Below are 23,915 nucleotides of genomic sequence, written 5' to 3'. Positions count from 1 at the left end.
TAGAGAATAAAAGACCACGGGGAGAAAAATCCATTGTTGCACAAGGCTAAACGTAACAGCTTTAAACTGTACTGAGAAATTTCAGTTAGAAATTAGGAAGAGTTCTATTGCAATATGGATAAGTAAAACTGGCATATCTACAGGATCCTGGAAATGGTATTTGTATTTTTTTAATATTAATTTAATTATCTATAAGGAAAATATAGAAGAATTTGACTGCTGTGAAGTAATGGAGGCACACTAGGTTATAATTGCTTTCAGCATAATTTTCTGTAGCTGCAGTTACTATCCAGATATCTGTTCTGATCCTATTTTTCCCTGACAAAAGTGAATCCCAGAGGCATTTAAACATTTAATGTGTTGTCATGATCTTATGCACAGGTGTAGATATCCCCTTTGGGAGTCTTTGTCATGTTACAATCAGAATAGTTGTGTGGCAACATATGTCACATGCTCAGCTAATTTGCTAATTTATAAACTTTATGTATCATTATAAATTCCACATTTAAAAACAATGTGTGTGTTAGTGCTCATGTAACCATTGTCTATCACAGCTTTTGCTTTTCTTTGCTTTTTCTCCATGGTACCAGAGGCTTATTTTCCCCCAAATCCATTAAATTCAGGGGTTTCTCTGGAGCTTGCCAGTTAGGAGAAGGCAGTGTGAGTGGTTTATGTTGCAGGACTGAGACCCACCAAACTCAACTCATTAGAGATGACTAAAAGGCCATTAAATAGGCCAATTTTCAATCTCCACTGAGTCAGACTGAATTCAAACTGATAGCCCACAGGCAAAAGACTATGAATTTCATTAACAGTACCCCAAAGCATTCAGTCCCCTAATGAGTGCTAATATTATTCTTCTGAGAATTAAGCTTGTTTTCTGAAAATATACATTTATAAAATTGAGTTCTAATTATTTTGGAGCTTGTAAGGACAGTTTTTCCACTGCTCTTAAACAAAAGAAACATTATCATCTTGTGCAATCCACAGATTCCTTCTAAGATTCTTACATGATATGTGCTCCACATTAACCAAAATACAAACAATAAAAATGTGAAAAGCAAATATTAATACTATCCCTATGCTTCTCGCTGAAAATCATATATTTTATTGCAAACAATCATTTTAAGGTCATCACACTTATTTAATTTAAATATATGTTGCCTAATAGAAGGTAAGATTTAAGGAACAGCAATTCTTGCTTCAATTCTGCAATTAATAACTGAAGGAAATCCCCAAATTCCATAAAAGTATTAACTTATAGAAGATGAAATGTTTTATTAGATTTCACATCTATTTGTGAACAAGTAAAATGCTTAGCTTAACAAAACCTGAACTTCAGTTCTAATGCTGCCAAATCCCACAACTTATTAATAGTTTAAAGATATCTAGCAATTCTTTAATCTCTCAATACTTGAACTAAGAGGCCCAATTCCATTAGCACTAGTGGATTCTTAAAAACGCTTACGATTCACACAATCTGTGGATCAAAAAATCCACATTTGGTGTGAATGAATAAAGAACATAAATTCAGTATTTCATTAAAATGGCAGTGTGGTAAAAGGTTATGTCCAGTGGGGTCAGAAGTCTTTTTTGATTTCTAATTCCACTTCTGTTGCCATTTTAGTATGTTAAAAGTAGTAGATGATCTTAAAGGTTGCCTGATGGATTAAGAAGACTTGAGAAACAGACACCAAATGACACAAAATTGGGATTGCATGTCTGCACAAAATAGAAACTTTAGGACCAGTGAAGCATTCTAATGTCAGTAAAGGAACATGTAATGGCCAGCAGAGAACAACACAATAGGATCCTTGAAAATCAAGCCAGATCCTGCACAGCTGGCTTGCTGTTTGCAGGAATTCTGGCTGTGGCCTGGATTATTTCTCCACCAATGCAGACAAAGCCTAATAATGGTTAAAACAGCATTTGAAAATCTCTTGAGAGAATGATGCTCCTAGTTCCTCCTGATCTTCAACATGGCTATAAAAAGCTTAAACCAAGGCAGGTTCTTTCAAGTTAGCAGCAAAGTATGATTAACTGGAACCAATTTAGTAACTGTTTCTTCATATAAACGTTTTTGTAGCTGAAGCTGCAGAGGGAGAGTTGGAAAATGTTTAAGCTGAAGCATTTTGAATGAAAGAAGACTGCAAATGCCTCCTTGTAACACATAGCAAAATCCCAAATGCCTGGAGGGAAAAACTTTTTAATGATAATTTCTTACATTTATATAGCACCTTTAATTCCCTAGGACCCCAAGCACTTCATTAACTCTATGCAAAAAGCTTTACCATGGAAATACAGCCACTATATGCATCATTCCTTGAACATTTCATATTCAGTTGACATATATTCTGGTTATCCTGTGTACAGCAAACAAAATAACAACAGATAAAATATTAAGCTACGTAATTTTGAGTTATAGAACAATTTAGGGCTGTATGGTTTACAAAATGCTGTCATGTAATGGATACGTTACATTTAGCCCATTAATTTTCCTTCTCCATTTACTATTTCAATCTCATCTTTATACCATAGCCCTTGGTAGAAAATTTTGTCTTCCATAACATCTTCAAAATTGAAATGATTCTTGATGTCTGATTTTCAGACAAAAAAGGTCTCTTTAGGAAAAAGTAGCATCTTTTATGAAATACACTACTACAGCCTGAAAAAGCAGAGTTTTTGAGTACCTGAGATATAGTGATGGGATTTTTTTAAGGTGAGATGGTTGTACTAATAAAATCCCTTATCTTTATGTATAAAGTTTGTCTTGTCTTTGCCTTTAGACCCTTGTAACTACAAAAAGAAGCACACAGAAACATGATATGAAAGATATCTGTGTTTCATTGCTCAACTTGCCACTGAGTTTTTCTTTACACGCTCCTGAGATGTTTCTGGTTTCTTGGCCTTTCTTACAATGACATAATGCAGATTTCACTAATATCCATGCATTTAGGAACTCAATGTACTGGTTGTTTCAACAAAGAGTAATCAACATTATTTCAAGTGAAATATTAGAAGAACTAATAAAAGAATTATATGGAGCAGTTTAATTTATTTCAACATTGTAAAAACAAAAAGTGGAAGGTGACTTTTCCTAATATTTTTTTTTTCTGCTTGAGCTGTTGATTCATGTTTTGCTGGCTTGCTTCTTTCACAGGCCCTTTGGAGTTACAGTTGTCATGTTAATTAAAGAGGATTGTCTCGTCTATTTTTCAGACAGAAAAAAAAAGTATTTTATTTATAAATTTAGTCTCTGCCATAAATCAAGATATTCTAGTCATCTTTGTCAATATGAATTAAACTTTTAAAATTACCAGTAAAATAATAAGAGAGCAGTAAGAACATATAGATAAAATGAAAACCATTAAGCATTAAACCTATGTCTCTCTTAACAGTGATCCCAAGATAAGATTAGTCCTGAAATATTTAAATATTTTGCAACAGAAGGGTGTTTAGACAGCGTGCCTAGGGAAACATTACTGCTGTGCACTGTGGATTGCCTTTAGAACTGTCCTACTGTTGTGTGTGTTTGAAATCTCAGAGAAGATTGCTCAGATTACATAATAAAGACAACTGCCACTGTTTTCTCACTGCTCAGCCTCTGTCCATAGGCAATGGTACGAAAATTTCCATGGCTGTTGCTCAGACCTGCTCCCCTTGGCTAGGCCTGTGCTTGCAATTACAAACCAGCTTTTGTCAGGACAGCAGCTCGTGCCCAGCTTGCCACAGTCGTCTCCTGTTCTCAGTCTCACCACTATGGAGTGTTCCTGTCATCTGCCACCCATCCGAGGGGAGCAGCTGCTGGGGCAGCACTGCCTGCCTGGCACACCAGGCTCCATTCTTATCTGTTCTACAGGTACCACCACTGTAAACATTACAAATCCTGGATTAATTATCAATAGTCATTGTCTAACCTTAGCCCTTATGCTCATTTTATTTCATCACATGTTATATTCTAATTGGTCTTCCATTAAAAAGACAATAGCTAAGCCTACATCTGTGTTCCTTTCAGGAGGATCTGCCATCTCTCTTCTCACATTTGAGTTACTGAGCTCAAGTTTCACAGAATTCAAAGATCACAAGAAAGCAGATTAGCGTAGGAAAATACCACCATACATTATAACACTGACCTTCTTAAAAACAATGCATTGCCTTGGAGAGTTGCCATTTGCATCACACACAGGAAGCATTAATATATGAAAATATGCTATGAGCAACGAAACCATAACAGGTTGCTTCCCGAATCTGTTGATTAATAATAATTTACTGTGAGGGGAAGAAAGCAGTGGCAATAAACTGGCCTTCAATAGATGATGGAAAAGGACCTAGATCTAATAGGTATAAATTATCATAGCTCTGCTTACCTGATGATTCAGTTCACATTATAGTGCCAAAATGATACTCAGGGAGAAGACAGACATAGTGATTTCAAGATCCTTGTTTCAAGTGTCACACTGATAGCCTCAACATCCCCCTGCAGAGGTCATAGCATGAGGGAATCCAGCTCCTACCACTTTGGGCCAGACCTTTGTCACGACTGTGCGATGCTGGCAGAGTGCTACTGACGAGAGGGAAACTGCACTAGGCCTGAGAGTGTCACGTTCTGTCTCCTTCAGGGTGTGTCACCCCACGTCCCACATCCACCTGTGACTAGCATCGGGGTCACACCCGGGGCTGCAGCATGCATCAGAGACCAGAGCAATGTCAGTGTGGAGAATTGTGACAAGAATCCTTTCAGGCACACTCCATATCCAAAGTTGTGACTTTTCTATGTCCAGTGAGGGACGCAGGTGGCACAACATGGGGAAGTCACCTCCCTCAGACAAAGATCATTTCCACACCCTCCCCAAAAGGAAAAGGCATTGCCAGCCAACCCCCACCACTTCCGTACTTCAAAGTCATCTGGCCAGATGGAAGCCAGGACAAAGATCCAAGTGAAGACATCTTCACCAAAACCCTTTGCCTTAAGAAGCAAGTTCCATATGTTTTAGCAGCACTTGAAAAATGAACAGTGTCTCTCAGTCGTCAAAATCATTGCCAGGCAGGATTTCAAACTGCCTTCTTTTCCCTGCAATTTCCTACTCCTCTGCCTGGTAGGCAATTGCTACATCAGCAATTCTGATTCCTCTCACCATTCCATGGACATCCACACCTTCCTCTCCTTATGCTTGACACAATTGCAAAAAGCTTTATTACTGTTTGTTTGTAAAGTGCTAAAGGTTTGTGTATGGGAAGACATAGCAATTGCTTTTAAAGAAGAAAGCAAAAAAACATCCATTTTACTATTATTAATGTGGAAGTACTGCGGATCTTATTTTGTGTTTAGGTAAGATCACAGCAGCAGAAAGTCTGTTTGATATGCCATACCTTCTGTTTGTTTCTTAATTGTAAGGAGTTTGGTTTTGATCAAGACAATTAATTATGAATATACCTGAGTTTTCTAACATCAGGGATAAAGCTTAAAAAAAAAAACTACAAAAGCTTTTTTAGACTATATTGTAGTGTATAGATAAGTATATATCTTCAGGGCATAAAACCAGACATCTTTGTAATTGATTCCTGAAAAGAAGGGGGGGGAGGGAAACTACATAAAATTGTGATAGTTCTACACAGTCTTAGAGTTAATATGCAATTGTGAAAAATGATTTATTAAATTTTGTTGTTGCACAGAATCAGTATATGGCATGGTTTGTTAACAAAAAAGACCAAGGTACAACCTAGGGTTATTATAATGACAGCATTGTTACCCAGGAACTTTTTCCTTTCCAACTTCCCTGCAAACCCCTTTTTATGCCAAAGGAAGAGGAGCATCTCTTAGCTCCTCACTTTGACCCACATCCATTACCACTCATCTGCTAAAACATATCTTCAGTGCAATGATCAAAAGCTATATTAAAACTTTTGCTTCTCTCTTGTCCAGCCAGTATTTCCATATCACATCCCACTTAAACTCTCAGGTGAATTATTTTGAACAGCAGTTCATTTGCCATTATCTCATTCAGGAAATACTGTCAGGTTTGGGATTTGCAGGCAGATCTTGTATTATACCACTCACTACTGGTTTTAGTGTGAAGCTCATATGAACATAAAGTGTCTCGTTATAAGCTCATTGAAATAACTGCTCATTGAAAGACTTTAATGAGCTTTCAACCAGGCTCTGGTTGAAAATTCTAGCACTAATTTTCCTACTAACAAAAATCTATGTATTTAAAATAACTGCAAAATACTTACTTCAGTATCCTGGAATGCATGCTAAGTAGAGGTTTCTCACACAAAAGAATGAGTGAGGAAACTTAGAAGAACAGTCAGGTTCAATTTTAAAATTTGTCCCAGTTTCACAGGCCTTGGCTCTGGGTTCCAACAAAGTGTGTGGAAAGGGACTCAGATAAAGCTTTGGAAGTGTATTTTTAGTTAGATTGTGCAGATAATTCACAGAGTAAAAATGGGGTATCTGTAAAAGCAGAAATAGCCAGCAGTGTAATTTTGGGAATTTCAGCAGAAGAAGCTATAGCTGAACATTCAGGAAGCACTCAAATCTGTCTATTAGTGTGTCAAACGTGTCCTTCTAATTTCATCCCAAGCACATTAGAATTTCTTCTTAAGACATTATGTGTGAATTGTCATTCAAATATACCTCTAGCTTTTACTTACTACATTTATATTGTACTCTAAAACAGCATAGAAGTTTTTACTTAATCTGCACAAAAGAGAATCCTGATTTTCAATTTTAACAGGAGCCAGATAATGGCAGTTTAATATTTCATGCAGATGTCTTAATCAGCAAGTCATTTAACCCAATCCATGTAAGAGAGTACTTTTTAAAGGATCCCACTTACAAATAAGCAATAATCATGTTTTGTCACATTTTATCAATTATGCTTTCCAAAAGAGGAGGGTGTCATCTCATTTTTGATAGTTTTAGGAAGCAGAGCTCTCCACAGTGACTGTTAAAATGGCACATGCTGGGGGAAACAGTGCTTATTAAGACAATGGGTACTCACTAAGCCTGACATGTATATGATCAATTCCACCATTAATGCATTACAGTTTATCTTGTCCTTTAAAAAGAAGTAATTCTATATTGAGAATTCCTTTTTTTCCCTGACAGAGCTGACAGGATTTAAATCTCAGGCCCAAAGGAGGAGAGCAGTGGCTTGAGGCGTGCAGCCCTCCTGTGCTGCAGCAGGACAGTGCAGAGGGCAGTTCAGGCCAGCAAGGGCTGCAAGGAACAGTGACAGCCCATCCTTTCAGGAGTTTCAAGCAGTAGGTTGTGGAAAATTAATGATGCCTGACTGTCAAAGCTTGTGTTGATCAAACAGCTCTGCAGCCTGCTGAGAGCAGAGGTGGAAAACGCCCTCTGAGAACACATCCTGCTTTTGCTGCACAGGACCCAGAAACAGGAGATACAGGTGCTTCAGAGCAGGTCAGGGAGCTGATACCTGCTGTTAACAAGAGGCCCAGGCTGCAAACAAGGGTGAGCATTCAGGACACAGAGCCACAATTTCTAACCCTAGGCATATGTGAACTCTGCCCCTTGTACCTCTTGTGCCAGAAAGGCTCACTGTGAAGCACAGCCTGGGGAGCTCCTGAATGCAGAGGTGTTGGGAATCAAGGCAGGACAACCATGACACGTGCACAGGGGCTGGCTATAGGTACCCCTATCCCACAGCAGCAGCACACCACGTGAAGCCTTTCCAGTACTCATGTGACACCAGAACACACGTACCACATACAACCCACAACCTACACAGCCCTACCTTTGTGTTCAAAACCTCATCCATGACCAGCCTTCTGATCCTGCTGCAGCAGCCACTTGCTGTCCTCCCTGGGATGGCGAGCACTGCTCTGGTCCTTCAGTCCATTCTGAGACAACCACTCAGGCCTTCACTTCACAAACAAAATCTGTAGTGCTCCCTCCTTTTGCTTTGCAAACAATTTAGAGAAAGAGGTGGGGGGGGGAGGTCACTCTTCCTTCAGGGAAGGACGATAGCTGATCCTCCTCTGGGTTAAGAGATGCAGAAAAGGCCTGGCATGTAGCTGTGGCCTCCCAAACGTGGAAGAAGACTGCGAGAAGCCCAGAGTGTTTGCAGATGGCAGCCAGGGCCAGCTGGAGGGGTAATGAAGAACACAGCACTGTTAAGCAGAGGGCCACGTGGCCAGCTGGTGCTGCACAGGTGTGGGCAGGCATGGCACACACAGGTGCAGAGCTCAGTGTAAAGACTAAGCCACATGGCTCTGTTGGACAGGTATGGGGGTGCTCCAGGGAAAGTCACTTAGTGGAGATGATCCACATTCTATGCATGTGTGGGGCAAACTGAGAAGGTTTCTGAGCAATTTTCCAGTAACATCCCAGCTGGAGCACTCCCAGGGAGTCTCAGAGGGCACATCATGCTCAGGCAACACAGCCTTACTGGTAACTCAGGAGCACTTTTACTGGACAGAAGGACAAAACTATTTGGTCTGCCTACACCTGGCAGTTCTTTCGTTCTGAGAAGGATGAGGATATTTTACTTGCAGGGAGGGGAGGCTGACTGAACAATTTTCCAGCAGGAGCAGGAAAATTAAATGGCTTGGGGAATACCCCACTGGAAATGTCATGTGAGTGATTACCTGTGCATCTAAAAGGAAAAACAGCCTAGTATAAAATGTAGTATGTATCAACCTCAACTTAAAATGCCTCCTAGATAGGGGACCTCAAAAAAACCCCACAAATTCAAGCCTTGAGTTTCATTTAATTTAGAAATTAAAATTTTGATTTTTTTTTTTCTTACACTGGACTGAGTTTGAAAAGAGACTAGAAAAAGCACCTACCACAAAAGAACTTGTAGAAGACCCCAAAATTTTTCCTTATTTTGTATTTTACTTCAATGGAACTGTAAGTATAAGAAGACTGGCCTGGTCCAGATTTGATCATTCTTTTCCAGAGCCTGGGAGACTCGCAGGAGTGCCTGTGCTTTACATTCTGCTTCATGGGAATGTTATTGTGATTTTTATTTTACTAGTATTTAAAAGCACTCACTAGAAGTTCCTGCAGCTGTTTGGCCACATAATAACAGACAGCCTCTAACTCCTCATGCATGGCACTCAGCATGGTGTAATCAGAAAAAAGGCCCCAAACCTGTTTCTGCATTCTAATAAGTGTGTGTGTCACTTTGCAGGAGATCAGAATCCTGTCCAAATTCTGCAAAGTCTAACAGAACAACAGTTGCCAAATGACAAAACCTATCAGAAGACAGAGTAAAAAGGCACATCTTTGTTTCTGATCCTCACAGCACCAGTACTGGCAAGAGAAACATCAAAGTTTCCAAAATAAAGCCAGTTAACCACTGTAACTGCTATTAAATGTAAACAAAGACATAAAAGTAGGGTCCTTGGAAGCCAGTATATGAATGTTTGAAACAGTGGCTATGTATACAATTAGTGCTTTGTTAACATTACGTACTCCTGGAGCTGTGCAGCTCCACTGCTGTGCTGGGAACACAGGCACAGAGTTCTGGGGCCTGCAGCAGCAATCCCGAGAGCAGAATATTTGTGCAGCCACACTGTGGAGTGGTGGGAGGAGAACAGGCACTGCAGAGAGCTGCAGCTTCTTCCCCTTTCCTGTCAGGCAGGACACACTGCACAAGGCAGCAGCAAGAGTACCTTCACTGTCCTTCTCCCCAGTAACTCCCTTCATCAGCCAGCCAAATTCCTGACAGCAGCTAGTTGTTTTAAAGGCTCTGCCACTGTGGTAGTAAGAAAGTATGTGCTGGCAGCCTAAACCAGGTAAAATTACTTGGAAGATAACATAACAGTGAGAACTTAATGGGTATTAATTAGTATGTTAAAAATACAGCCATTTTTCTTGCATTGACACAAAACCTGTATCCATTTAATTTAATCAGTAAAGAAATGGATGCAGTACCATCAACATGTAGACAAAATGCAGGCGGTAAAATGACATTGTATGGGTCTATTCAATACTTACAATTTCAGTAACCTTGTTTTCTGCAGGTACAATGCTGGAATTTTTCATCTGAGCACAATCTATAATGATCCAGATTCTGGATGTGAGGAACAAGATTCTGATCCACTATCCACCGGAGTAAAAGCTGGTCTTTTGGGGAACTGCTAGAAGATTCCAAACAGAACTCTTTGTGCAGAATTGGACTGAACTGCTGTCTGAGACATGGCCATTAATTGCAGCATTCCCGGTGCTTCATTATTATAAAAGAAATACACTAAAATAATTAATAGATGTCATTAAACTGCTGTGGTGTTGAACACGTATTGCACTCAAACATACCGAATGTTGACAATTTATTATTTCAGTTTTCATGACAACACCTCTGTGGTAATATTTCTGCAAAATCTGTAATATATAGGAAGGGGAAGTCTGCACACTATAAAGTGCCACAGAACTGAAGACTTGTCAAAACAAAATGAGCTATAAAAACAATAATATTCAAGCAACATCACTCTCATTAAACACCTAATGATGCCACAGGCATATTAGTGGGGAAATGCTCATGAGGCTCATGAAGAATTAGGAGAAAAAAAAATAAATAAAACCCCTTCTCCTAAAACTGCTTGCCAAGCTGTTTGAACATTCTGCCGCAGGCAGTTTCTTGAAAAAGATGGAGATGTGAATGGAGACAGGCAGCGACTATCAGATGCTGATGATGGTGAGGGCAAGCAGAAGTGATGCTAGAGATTAAGGGCTGCATTTTGCTTTCAGTTGTCTCGCCTGTCCCAACATTTCACAGTATTTAAATGAATCTGTTACATAAGGCATTTCTCCTGTCTAAGCTGCTCAGCAGCCATATTCTCCTTTCTGGTATGGATTGTCTTGGGAAACTTGCCAAGCTGTGACAGAGCAGTGCATAAAAGGAAATCATGCTCATAAGCTGGGGGTGGGGAGAGCTGCAGGTGAACAGATTCAGCGCAGCAATATATATACACTCTCCTGTCTCAGAAACTGAGGGCTTAAATGAAAGGGGACCCACAGTGCTGCTTTAAAAAAGTGCATAGGGCTGCTAAAGACCCCAAATATCCCATTCATTTGCTCCAGGGAGGGTGTGAGCATAGTGGAGCAGAATTGCTCAGAACTTCATTGGCTGTTGCTTTGGCAGATTGGAAGAACAAATAAGTACTTTCTCTTAAGACACCAAAAAAGCCACATCTAGTTTTGGAGCACATTCATGATACACAATACCTCCTTTACACTAAGGAAGGCGCTAGATCTTTTAATTAAAGACAGGGAATCACAGGTGGACACTGTCTCTTGTAGGAGTAAGTTATTACCTGCCTGCCAGGACCTGTCTGCAAGGTTTGGCATTTCCTATAGAATGCAGGAAATGCACTCGAGTTTAATACTGATTATTTATTAATAGTCAAGCTCTCAGGTAGCTGCTGGCTTTTTATCTCCATTCCTCAAAATGCTTTATAAAGGAGATCATTACCAACAAAAGAACACAGACATCTACATTTGGGCTTTGGCATGGAAAGAGTGTCACAGTTCACCTGTAAAGCAGATTTGCCAGCTCAGCTTCACTCTGGCCACCTGCCCTGGAAACAATTAAATTATTGGGGGCAGGTGGAAGGATTCATAGCTGAACTTCAGTGACACAAACATCTACAGGAGATAAGGCAACCCTACACAGTGTTGTGCCTGGCTGGAAGATGTGGAGTTCAAGGAGACTCAGCTTGAAGTCTGCAACACCGCAGCAATCTCCAGGCATCTCCAGGTCAAATTCACTAGATTACTGCAAGGTACTGCTGTGGATTACTACACTGAACACTTTCAACTGCTCCGTCCCCGACAAAGATTTACTGTCCTTTCACCATCTTCACTTGTTATAGTAAAAGACAGGTAAAGAAATGTGTTTGAGCTGATAAAAGTTTGGCGGTTTTGCACTGCACACAGACTAGGGTTTTTTATCTTAATGACCTGCAGCTGAAACAGATGTTTTGCTTTAGTGTTTTAAAGAACTTCACAAAACTTAACACTAATTTATTCTTTCACAGTGTGTGTGTGTGGGGGGGAAGCTTGATATCATTACTCACATAACAGAACAATGTGAAAAATGGAAACAGATGTGTCTCATTTAAGCATGAATAAGAAGGAAGTGAAAGATTAAGAGAAATACCATGGCTTGGTAAAGTCAAGACAATTTCTTATGGATATCCAGTAAGTCCAGAAAGATCTTCCTAACAACTTGGTCCCTGATTCAGCAAGCACATGGAAGTGCTTAACTCCAGCTGTGGAGGTTGTCTCACGTGATTCATTTATAATACTTTTAAAAGCTGTATAGTGAAATGAATGCTTTACAGTAAGGAGTTGAGGGATCAATGACATTTTTCCTGAAGACAGTAAGGCACTTAGTGTTTTCACAAACTGCAGACATCAGAATAGAAATAAAGTCAAACTCAAAATACATTGTTGCTGAAACAAGAGTGCTTTGATTTTCTGCAGCACCGACAGAGAATTGCAAGATCCATAAACAGCAGCCAGGGATCTGCTGAGAGCTCCAGCCTTCCCCCAAGGGGTGCAGCTCCTGGCAGCAGGCATCTGATCTGCTTTGGCAACTGCCTCTCACCAGAGACTGTCCCTGGTCCAATTTCAGCTGCAGGGACTTTCCCTTAAAAAAATCTTTTGTACACCTTCAGTGACGTGAGTTTAACTGAGGAAAATGCAACCCTTTAACAATCCACCCCTGAGAAAAACATTACTTGCAGGGAAGCACTGAACCTGGGCAAGGGGTGTATGTAACAGTGCTCCTCTATTTGGGAGTCTGGTGGGATTTGGGTGCACACAAAGAACCCATCTTTCATTGTTGCTACTATTTTGTCTTAAGCCTGCCTTGGACAGTGAAGGATCAGACAAGTTTGTTCCCTCCCTCTTTCCAGAGTAAAACCCAGGCCTAGAAATGTGTCCTTGTTCCAGAGGCATTGCCAGGCTCCCAGGGGCCTCCAAGGTGCCCTAGGGCTCTCACCCCTGTCAAAGGCAGGACAACCCCACCTGTGCTCACAGCCAGGAGTGAGGTGCAAAGATTTATTCCACCACAGGAGATCCTCCTGCTATTTCCATTTCATCAAATGCCTGCTCAGACAGTTTTCACTCTTTGTCACCCCAGAGCAAATGATCCTCTCTCCAGCCTAACTGAATTATTTTGGTCCATCTGCAACTGTACGTCCTACTCCAAATTGGAAGAGGTGTTGCTACTCTTGATGTTCCCAACAGGGAAGAAACGCAAAATAAATGTTTAGATACTCCATGAATTACAGCACTGTTAAAAAAATTAAATCCTTTTGTTTCTAGACTGTACCAATTTATTAGGAACCACAGGGTAGAAACATGGAGCAGCATAAAATTCCTTTTACAAAGGAATTCTTAAAAGGAACAATTGAAAATAAAGCTTCAAATATTCTTGTTTGACTTTTCAGGACAATATTTCAGTTCTAGGAAACTGTCACCTTCCACTCAGTATTTTTAATATGAAAATAATGTTTCTTAATTTGTCACTGATTTCAGCACAGTTGCCGAGAGAGATTTGGCCCTGTGTGCAGTCCACAGACTGTGCATGCAGAATTAATACTCTCGTTAACATTACTATATGCAAATGCTCCCAGGATGCAGAGAGAGATTTGTATTTCAGATTAATATTTTATGGGAGTTTTGTGGTACATGATAAATGAATAAATGGAGGGACACAAGGGGACATGAAGAACATGTGCATCATGTGTGAGAACTGCATTAATTCTTAAATGTTTGCAATGGCCACAAGATGGTTAAGGAACAACAAAGATTTATTATTGCAATTACATAGGCGGAGAGAATAAGGGAAGAAAGATGAGAGATCAAGGGAGTTGTTTCATGTTACAGTTTCTCCAGCTGCAGAGCTGCCTTCAGAGGTTCTCCAGACCCTTCTGCCCCCACCCTCTCCACCCTGTGTGCCTTCCCTGTCTACAGATCACCATGCCTTCAGTTCTGCCAATTCCACCATCTGCACAATCAAGCTTTAAAACAGCTCTTATGGAATCACACCTTTCATTTACTTGGTCTCTCCTTCTTTTCCATATAGAGGACCGGTAGCATATGAAATCTCAGCACTAATACAATGCTGTGGATATGAAAAAAAAAGGCATGTCAAGGAGACTGAGAAGAGATCTCAGAATTTGTGGGTTAAAAAGGAGAGTTATGTGGAAAAACTGTCACTGATTTCCTGCTGTTTCAACTTCTGGGTCACCCCTTCCCTACCGTTCCAGCTGTCCTTATTCCACTGAAGCTTTACTGCTGCTCTAGAATGACATGAAGCTCCCTCGCACTTTAACTATAAAAAATGTAATATTGTATTTGTCCAAAAACCTACATGAGTAAAAGAAGATCCCTGAGGGGATATTATTAACTGCCTGCTACTTATCATTGATGGTTATTCTCTGAGACAACTCTCCTGTTTAATCTTTATGCTCTCGACAATAACCCTTCTCTCTTTTTGATCAAGTGTTTAATTTTCTTGAAAGATTTTCTCCGACTTTAGTTATTATTGAAGGGGATTTTAATTTTACCCCAACTCTTTAATGGCTAAATCTTGCATATCCACTATTTCAAATAGGGGTATTTCAGTTACTCTAAGTAAATAGTTCAAGGATTTGGTCTTGATAGGTAGCTGGAAAATTTCAAATCAAAACAAAATTGAAAATGCAGTTACTTTTCCAGTTTAGAAAAGCGTTTTTTGTCTCCCTGAATGACCTGTCAGTGTATTGGAATAAGAAATGGATACTGCTAGACTGCTACAGAGCATACTCCCATGTCAGCACAGTTTCATCAGCAAGAATGGCAGCCCTGTATGGGAAATCAGTTAGCTGGTTATTTCATCTGCAGCTGATCAAAGATAAACAAGATAAAAAAGACAAACAAAGGAAAACAACGATGTAGAATGTATTCTTACCTTCCTAGCCTCCACAGACAATATTATTGCTAAATTTCCTCTAATTGTTTATAGTAGAACTTTATAGCAAAAAAGATGAGAAAAATAAAGAAAAAAAAAAAAAAACAAACCAAAACCAAAAGAGGTTCAGAAGAAAGCAAAGCCAGAAACCCTTGAAACTTTCTTGTTGCCCCTTCTAACAAGTATTCTCAATCCTTCCCCATTGTCACTGCATTCCACAGTACAGTTTAAGTCCAGATCATTGGTAAATATCTAATATCAGTTAAATTTAGAGCAGCCCATTGAGCATGGAAATATTGCACCATAGGACTGAGAAATCTTTTTGGGAGACTTGTTTTGTTATCCTGGATACTCCTGTTTCCAAAGACCTTGTTGTCTGTCATAATTACAGTTTACAACATACTCCTGTTCCTGGAGCCAGTAAATTATTACAGGGTCCATGATTTTGTCTGTATTCCCAGTGTTGTTTCATTGTCTTCTCTTGTCTGACCTGGATCTCTGGGAATGGAAGCGCAGAGCCTCAGTCTGCTCCCTCCCGTGCAGCCACTCTCCTTCCCTGGTTCCCATGCTCAAAATGGGTGCTTGATACATCATTCTTAGGGCAAGACAGTAATTCATTTTTCTTCCTTTCCCCTTTCCCACAATAACCCATCCTCACTGCTAACCTCCCTCCAGCACGGACTTGCTCACAGGCTGCAACCAGAGAGGTGCCAGGACGCTCTGGTTGCAGGACACAGGATACAGCTGCTCCATGACCAGGAGTTCAGGTGAGGAAAGACTTGAGTGGAAGTAAGCAGGGCCAAATGCTAGTCAGCAGACACTAGAACATATGGATCTAAATCTATACATCTGAGCCTTACGTATCCCAGTCTGTAAAAACAATGTTGAAATACTTCCCTATTTCTCAAGGAAGTTACTAGGGTTAATAAATGAATGCTTACATAACACTGTACTGTCAGAAAAATACTTTTCCTGAATCAACATGTTTTCAAATATTTCAACTGATGAAATTAATTTTACAAACAGCTACAACACAGACTATAAATGGTGGCTAATAATCTCAAAATAATCCCCTTAAGATTCTTCGAATATTGCAAAATCTTTCAGACTGAGTATTCAATTCCCCTGTTGCATTTCTGTGGAGGCAGTTGGACTCAGCAGCCCCATTTGCTTTCTCAGCATTAGATGCCAGAGTACACAACAGTATGGGTGGAAAGGACACAGCAAGAGCAAGGTGGCATCACCAAAGAAATGGAGCAACAGATTTAAGAAGGGCATGATTCCCACAGCAGGTCAGCACAAGTGGCAGCTGTGTGTTTCTGGGGTAGCAGCAAGTGTCTGCTACCACCTTACAGCAGCATTGTGGCTTTAAATTTTATCCTGGTTGACTCAAATACATACATATTTTCTAACAGTACCACTGCTCTTCATGAAGCACTGCCCCAGCCCAGGACAAACTTCTCCAATGTTTCATTTTCCTACCCTCTAAGGCTCAAACAAGAGATGAGTGGAGAATCTTTGTGTGCTGCCCTTCACACTTGCAATCAAATCTTCCCTGCTTAATGAGCCATGGGCTGTTGCTCTGAAACAGAGGACATTAACAGTTCAGAAAAAATAAACCCCTGCAGATTAATCACCTGGCTTCTTCATGGGCCCAACTGCAATGAGCAGACACTGTGAAAGCAGAGCATCTCCACGTACACTGCCTGACTGATAAGCATATTAGTTGATCCCCCTGCCTGCCTTTGACACACATATAGCACATGAGCCTTATTTCATTGCTTGTTTCAAATATATACCAGAGGTCTCCCAATGTCACTATAGCCACAGAAATTAACATTATGCAGCCATTTCATGATTCTCCTAGTGTTCCCCCTTTCCTGCCCCAGTAAAATAGTATCTATTTCATGCTTCTTGATTTTTGAAGTGAGTGTTTTATTGCTTTCTGAGCAGCACTAACTGCTAGGTTATCATTTCTGCATCCACCATGCAGTAATTCCTGCAAAGACAAGGAGCTCAATTCATCTTGAGAACTACACTTTGCCAGAAACTGCCCCCTAACTAAGGGTTTTCCTGCTCCATGGTAAATCACCAATAGTTTTATTGTTACTCAGTCTGATCACTGCATTTTGGTACAGGAGCCATAGTAAAAGGAAGCAGGATTAGGTGCTGGGCAAACCCATCAAAAGCCCTTTGCCAAACCTTGAACATAGCACAGGCAGGACACAGTGCTTAATTTGCTGGAAACACAGAGAAAAGAAACAAACAACCAGTTGTGCAATCAGCACAGCTTCCCCCATTCCACTGCAAGGTAAGCTCAGAAAAGACTAACAGGATATAGCACCAAACAGTTAAACAGCCTTGAAATGCTCCAATTTATGTAATGACAATACCCTTCCATCACCATAACCCACCTCTCCACCCTTGCCTGCTCCAGCTCTCTGTGGTTCAGGAGCTTTTTTGAACAGTGTGATTCTAGCATAAGACCAGCTTTAACTTTTCATAATTTTCATCATTCCTCCTTTCTCTTGCTGGCTGAAGTGTCAGTCTCATTCAACTCCTGATTTAGCCTATAGCAGGTAACAGTGAACCCTCACCCTATTTCATGTATCTATGAGCTTGTTTTCCATGTTTCCATTTTTACAGCCCTTAGAGGCTACAGGAAAATGATGCTTTGATTGCCTTTACCTTATCCTTCCTATGGGTCATGTGGGTCACTGGCATACCTGAAATAAACTGGGCCTGCTGTTTCAACCATCAGTCACTCCTCAGCTGGAAGGCAGAGTCCTGTTGGCAGGGAGACTCCAGAGCAAAGCAGAGGACAGTGGTGTCTTTGATGGTAACTGTGTACTTGAGCTCCCACCTGTGAACAGGTATCCATGGGCACCACTCCTCCCCTGGCTGTTCCCATTTGATCATGCTGTGTTGCTATTGGAGCATTTCAGCAAACAGGACCCAGAGCAGGGTGTCTGCCTCTGTGACCACGCACCAAGGCTAAATCCTCCACAGATTACATGTCAGAAAAAGCTGTGGTGTTTACCTGAGCTGAGGATTTGGCCCTACAGTATTAAGGTAAATAAAAGCCACCAAGCAGGGCTCTTCCCAGGTGAGACACTGAGCAGCATTTGATTAAGGCCAATGTGAGTGGAGTCTGCACAGCATGCAGAAATTCCCCAGAAATAGTCCTTTAGAAAGAACCACCTGGATGCTACAAAATGAGCCATAAATGTGGAGAACTCATAAATATAACAGCACTTCAAACTGGACATCTTTGTAGCCCTTCAGCATCTGCTGGGGTCACAAACCCTGGAGTTGGGAATATTAATTCACCACATCTTCAAGGAGGCAAAAACACTGCTGAGAGGGATGCAAACATGTTTGCTTTATAATGACGCATAAGGACTCTGCCTGGAGTCTCCCAAACAAGCCTTCCCCTTCCTTTAGTGGCACAAGAACAGTGCACACTACATGCTTTAAATGGGATTCAAGTCACTTTTTCATTGCTACTAGAGCAGGTACTGCTGGAGATAAAAGCAACTGTCTCAGAAGAGCAGGTATGACATCTGGTACATAGCACCAAAAATAAATCTTTAACTTCCTCTCATACCTGCCAAACCTGTTCCAAGGAAACAAGCCTAGGAAATATTACAAATACACACTTCTCTCTGATTTCAAAGGAAGAACTGACCTATTTTTTCTTTGCCCATTTAAAATATTTCCTAGGAGAAGATCAGTTTGCTAAAACAATAGGCTGTGTTTGGAATAATCCCAATCATAAACCAAAACTGCATGCATATGAAAAGGGCAAGTGGCCTGATGTTTGCACTGGAGGTAATTCACGCTAACACTCCTATTTATAGTGCAGCAGCACCTTAGGGACACAGTCATGCTCAGCACACCCACTCGGTACACACTATACAAACATGAAACCTGATCGTCTCTCCCCTGCAGTGCTGATTTATGGAAACTGGCTCTGTAATGCCACACAGTTTGGGAGTGGTCCTTTGTGAAATCAATTTCTCTGGTCATATTTGTGTAGTAAGTATTTTCCATATCCTTTTCAACAGCTGACCTGGCTTACCAGAAGACAAGAGGTTTGTGTATTGGAGACAATGACCTACTTAAATCAGGAACAATTAAAGACCCAGTTCCTATTTACATGCTTGTAAGGAACCACATACACACACACACACACACACACACACAAAAATCACAATGAAGATGCCAGGAAATGTTTTTCAGTGCTACAATTCTGGTCATACAGGAGGGTCTAAGACAGGGGGAAACAATAAAAGGAAGTCTTGTGATTCATTATTAGCAATGTAAATAGGACACATTTGGAGCCTGTCATCATCCTGATCGCTCATCTGCTTTTATTAGTCCTCCTTCTTTATTCTTATTGTCTTGTTTTCTGTGCTTGTCGTTAAAGTTAGTTATATTACAGGCATCTGTTTAGCATATTCTATATGAAAATGCAAATAGAGATGAAAACCACCCGTTAAATAAATATATGCAGCTTCCATGACATGTACATATTTGACTGCAGCATGTCAAACACAAAAGAATTATCACTTCCTAAGTCTGCATGTTCATTACGTGCATTACTTTTCTACCAGCAGATGGCAGTTTACTATTGCTTCAAATAGGTTATTTTGTTAATGTCAGATGTTTCAAAGTCCTGCGTGGTTAGTAAAAAAACTTTCAGCTCATTTCACAGCTAATTTTTAACTCCATTTTCTTCTGCATCATCCCCTCCAGAAAATGTAATCAGGACCAAGCTATTTACTTCAGTTTACAGTCCTGCCACTGAGCAATGCTAATCACTATCAAAACAGTTCCCTGACAGCAAGTTCATGCAAACCAGTGGGTATTATCCAGCTCCAAACACTCACTGCTGCCACCAGCCCCTTAAGGCACACCTCACACTCCCCAACTCCCAGTCTGTGCTCGGGAAATTATGCACATTATTAACACGGGTGGCAGGGACAACGTGAGAGATGAGACTGTACAAAGGGGCCAGTGGTTTATTTACTTTGAAACTGCCTGAATTTCAGGTAACAAAGAGTTAAAACTACCACCCGGGCAATGCTGGCAGCCTCCTGCACTGCAGGAGGTCCACGGGCAGCAGGGAGTCTGTGCCAGGAGATGCAGCCTACAGGGGCTTTCAGAAATCCTGCTGCTGCCCGAGGCCATCCTTCAACCCAGTCAGAGCTCAGCTATGAGCCCATCTTGTCCTCCCTCACAGGGCTGAATGTGAGTTTTCCTAGTGAAACACTCCAGCAGGGAGCACAAGCAAAATGAAGGGATAGGTCAGTCCAATGCTGCTGTAACACCTGGGCAGGGATTGACCCTGGACATCAGCTGACACGTACAGACCCCACAGGCACAGCAGTGCCTTCCACATCCTAAAACCAGGCACCGGGAGAGACTCAGGCTCCAAGAGCCTCTCTCTCCACTGACCATGTGGTGATATTGCTCATCTTCTCTTCCTGCCCAAAAACTCCCTCCTTTGAGTCAAAACCAGCATTCAGGTTGGCCCCATGAGGCAACGTAGCCCACAGTTGGATTTGTTCCCTCATCCAACTCTGCCACCCACCACAGCAAACAAATGCTCCTTTTGGCTGCATCAGCCACAGAGATCTGTGCTGCATTAAAGCAATCACACGACTCCTGGCTTCCCAGGGGAGCAGAACTTCTTTCTCAGCACAGGTGTGGCCCTTCAGTACTTGGTATTTCAGGCACACATCCATTCCTGCCAGCTCGCCAGCCACTGACCACAATGGTGGGCTGAAACAGCCTGTACAGAGGGCAGGAAGGAAGAAAGGACTCCTGCAATGTGCCCATGGGCTGAGGACAGATTAGTTTTGTGGCTGGACTGGGATTTTGTTAATTTGATTTTTTGCTCTGCTTCACACAGGAAACTGCCCTTTTCCTAGGGCGGCACAGGTCCTTTCAAGTCCTGCAGCTCTTGAATTCGTTCCTTGTGTTCTCATGCTAGAGTGGCAAACAAGAGATCCAGAGATCTCTTTGCATCTACTAAAGAACTAAACAAAGCTAGAAGTTCCAAAAGAGAGTATTGACACACACCGCTTTGTAACCTGTCTTGGGAATGCAGTGTTTTCTTTTACAAGTAGTCCCACATAGCCCCTTTTTAATGATCTGCAGAGAGACACAAATTCACTGGTGGTATTAAATTAGAAGTGAAAAACAACAAAGACAGCTGATGCATTACAAATGGGAAAGAGAACTGAAAAATAGAGGAGGAGAAAGGAAATGTAACAACATTTGGAAAAAACAGGAGCCATTACACTGTGGGGAACAGGACACGTATACACGGTATCAGGCACAGACTGACCAAGGGAGATCAAAAACGTGCCAAGAGGAACAGGTCAGCAGTACGAGGGGAAAGACTAACAATTTTTTTCTCCTCAATGCTGAAGACTCCTGCAGTCTTTCCTTTCACTGGAAACCCTTTGTGGTGAAGTCCTCATGCATAGAGCTGTGCTTGTAAAAACACATGGATATGGTTCCAACAGCCTTTTGTTGGAACAAAGAGCAAATGGAAGTATTTAAGAATCACATAATGACTTTTGATAATTCCTAAACAATCACTTAACCAGAAAATACATGCTGATCAACCTCTCTTCTTCATGTGGACAACTGTGTAAGTAAAGGTGATGTTCATTTGAGCATGACTCCATCCTATCAACTTTTGTTTCCATCTGAGAAATCCTTTAAATAACATTCAGAGTAGGTTTAACATCCATTATCACTCTGATTATTTCACTCCTAAGAGAATGGATTTCAAAATTGTATTTTCCAGTTGAAGATTAAAGAGCTAGCTACTTCTAGGTTTCCTTAACCTTCTTTAACAAAGTAAAATTCTGTTCCGTCTCAAAAGGTAAACATTAATACAGACGGGATTTGCTGTCATTTTTGTAAATGTTAGCAGCAAACATTAAGCATTCCCATTACTTTCCCACCCAAACCTCATCTACTCACGTTGAGAAGCAAACTGGATTTCTTATATGCTCATGCTGCCTTGTCTTGTGCTCAGGGATACCTGCCACTGTTGGACCCCAGCTTTTCTGCTCGGCTTCACAAAGTGAAAGCAGGTTGTTGCCTCAGGGCCTAAAGAGGGCAGCTTTTCACGCCTGTGATGCACAGGTACCCCGCTGACCTTTTAAGCAGCCTGCTGCCCTCCAGGGAGGCTGCTGGAACAGGGGAATGCTGCTAGCTCACCGCATGGCACACGTGCAAACAGCAGCTCCCCACATCTGATGCTGTGGGATGTACTTGGCACTGGAAAGCAACACACATTGCTGCAGAGTGCAAGGCAAGACGGGATTCTTTTCACTGCACATCAGCAAGCAGTGGAGTCCATTTAGCTAGCCTTGCATTTCTTATAGTCACAGCACTTGCGTCTGACTACAGCATACATCTCCGGAAACAGGGGTGGTGGGGAGACAAGACAAATGTCATAGTAAGGGACAGAGCTGGGCGCTCTCAATCTTACCCTGCAGAGCCACAAACTCCTGGCCCTGCTGCTGGGGAAAACAGAGGGAAAATCCCACATCCTGATAAGAGCAAAACTATGCCCTGTGGAATTTGTCCAAGGTATAGCACTGCCTAAATCAGGTCTAATTGCCTTGCAAGATAGGATGAAGAACATCTTAATTCCCCAGACTCTGTCCCAAAGGCTGAGCACTCTTAGAGCTCATAATCTTGTGCACTGAGTCATATTAAATAAGTTGCAGAACTCAGCCTAGGTTTGCCACACTTCCTCCAGTGCACTGCTTTAGAGGGAAGGGTGAGTTGCCTAAAAACCAGAGCCTAAAAACCAGAGTGTGCATTCCTTTTCTCCACTTTCCCCAGGCTTTATACCTAAAGCAGAGCAGGAACTAGGTGACTTACCTGCTGTCAGCACCTTTCATGTTTTAAAGTTTTCTATGGGCATGCAAGAGCCATAGTAATGAAGAACTACATTATCTCACTTGCATCAGATTTTCCACCTTCCTCTGTGATTTACCATGCCAAAATCTCTGCTATTTGAGTGATATGGAAAGTGGCAGATGAAGGCTCAAAACCTGTAATGCTGCCTAGAATATGAAGCAAATAGAGTCTAATTAGAAATTAATATTTATGAGCTGTGTTCCTCTAACATAATTCGTTCTGCCCCAAAGTATCACTAGAGTATCACTTAGAAGACGAGAAGGTTTGAGGTGAAGTTTCTTAGTAGAGAAACACAGCAGATGCCATGTGGGGAGCAGCAGCCTGCAGGCTGACAGGACCTGGCTCTGCAGAGATGCCGGCCTGCAGGACAGAGGCAGAGGAGCCCACGGACAGGAGGGCTCCAGAAATTAAATACCTGCTGGCTGAGAGCCGGTAGAGCTGCAACAACCAAGAGGGGCTGGTCCTCATCAGCCGTGCAGAGCTGCGGGCTCCTTCCCGGCGGAGGCGGACGTGGGCGCGTCACGTGCAGCCGTGCCCCCGCAGCCCCGCTTCCTGCGGCCGCGTCCCTGAGGCCGGGCCCCTCAGCCCCGCTTCCTGCGGCCGTGGCCCCTCAGCCGTGTCCCCTCAGCCCCGCTTCCTGCGGCCGTGGCCCCTCAGCCGTGTCCCCGCAGCCCCGCTTCCTGCGGCCGTGGCCCCTCAGCCGTGTCCCCGCAGCCCCGCTTCCTGCGGCCGTGGCCCCGCGGACGGCAGTGGCTTGGCCAGCGCAGCGACTGCGGCCAGCGGGGAAACGCCGCTGTCTCGACAGGGCTCACTGGGAGAATGTCCCGGAACAACATCCCTGCCTTTGTCCGCCGGTCTGTAGAGCTAAGTCCTAGAAATGAGTGTCCCCCAAAACGGGGCTTCCACACAACGGAATGCATAAAGAAACTGCACCACAATGTGTATACTGAAGTTGGGAATTAAACACTGGGAAGAGATTCAGGATTTGACTGTGTCAAAGGAGGCCTTGTCCCATCAAAAGTCAACCGA

At 42.0% G+C, this 23,915-nt stretch overlaps 1 protein-coding gene across 1 annotated transcript in view; it reads right to left on the bottom strand.

The window, feature by feature from the left end:
• ZNF644 (zinc finger protein 644) overlaps window positions 1-23,372 on the bottom strand; it is a 71,077-nt gene extending 47,705 nt beyond the window's left edge. Inside the window, exon 1 of the mRNA XM_054285575.1 lies at window positions 23,302-23,372. The gene's annotated coding sequence lies outside the window, so the exon portion shown is untranslated. The remainder of the gene's footprint in view (window positions 1-23,301) is intronic.
• Between the last annotated feature and the right edge of the window lie 543 nt (window positions 23,373-23,915).

This window comes from Melozone crissalis, unplaced genomic scaffold, assembly GCF_028551555.1.
Source record: "Melozone crissalis strain CALT ecotype California unplaced genomic scaffold, PUWL_Pcris_2 ptg000045l_1, whole genome shotgun sequence".
Taxonomy (NCBI): Eukaryota; Metazoa; Chordata; class Aves; order Passeriformes; family Passerellidae; genus Melozone; species Melozone crissalis.
Note: the sequence above shows the minus strand (reverse complement) of the source record. Positions and strands in the feature narration are given on the sequence as shown.